Source organism: Phaethon lepturus, unplaced genomic scaffold (genome assembly GCF_000687285.1).
Source record: "Phaethon lepturus isolate BGI_N335 unplaced genomic scaffold, ASM68728v1 scaffold11197, whole genome shotgun sequence".
NCBI classification, from domain to species: Eukaryota; Metazoa; Chordata; class Aves; order Phaethontiformes; family Phaethontidae; genus Phaethon; species Phaethon lepturus.
This window is the reverse complement of record NW_010551175.1, coordinates 43,195-43,418: the sequence shown is the minus strand read 5'-3', so window position 1 is coordinate 43,418 and position 224 is coordinate 43,195.

Sequence of the window (224 nt, the reverse complement as noted above, 5' to 3'; positions counted from 1 at the left end):
GGACGCGTGATAGTAAGAGCCTCCGAGCCCGTGGGGCTCCCGGAAGCCGCCCTATCTGGAGGGAAAGCCCGGCTCCATGTGCGGGGGCCGAGCTCCCCAGCGCCATCACTTGTGCAGATCAGAAGGGATCAGGAGCGATGTGCTGTGCCATGCCGTGCTCCCAATGGCATGCCTTCTCCATCCCCAGCGTCCCTGGAGCTGTAGGCTTTGTGGCTCTCTGAACC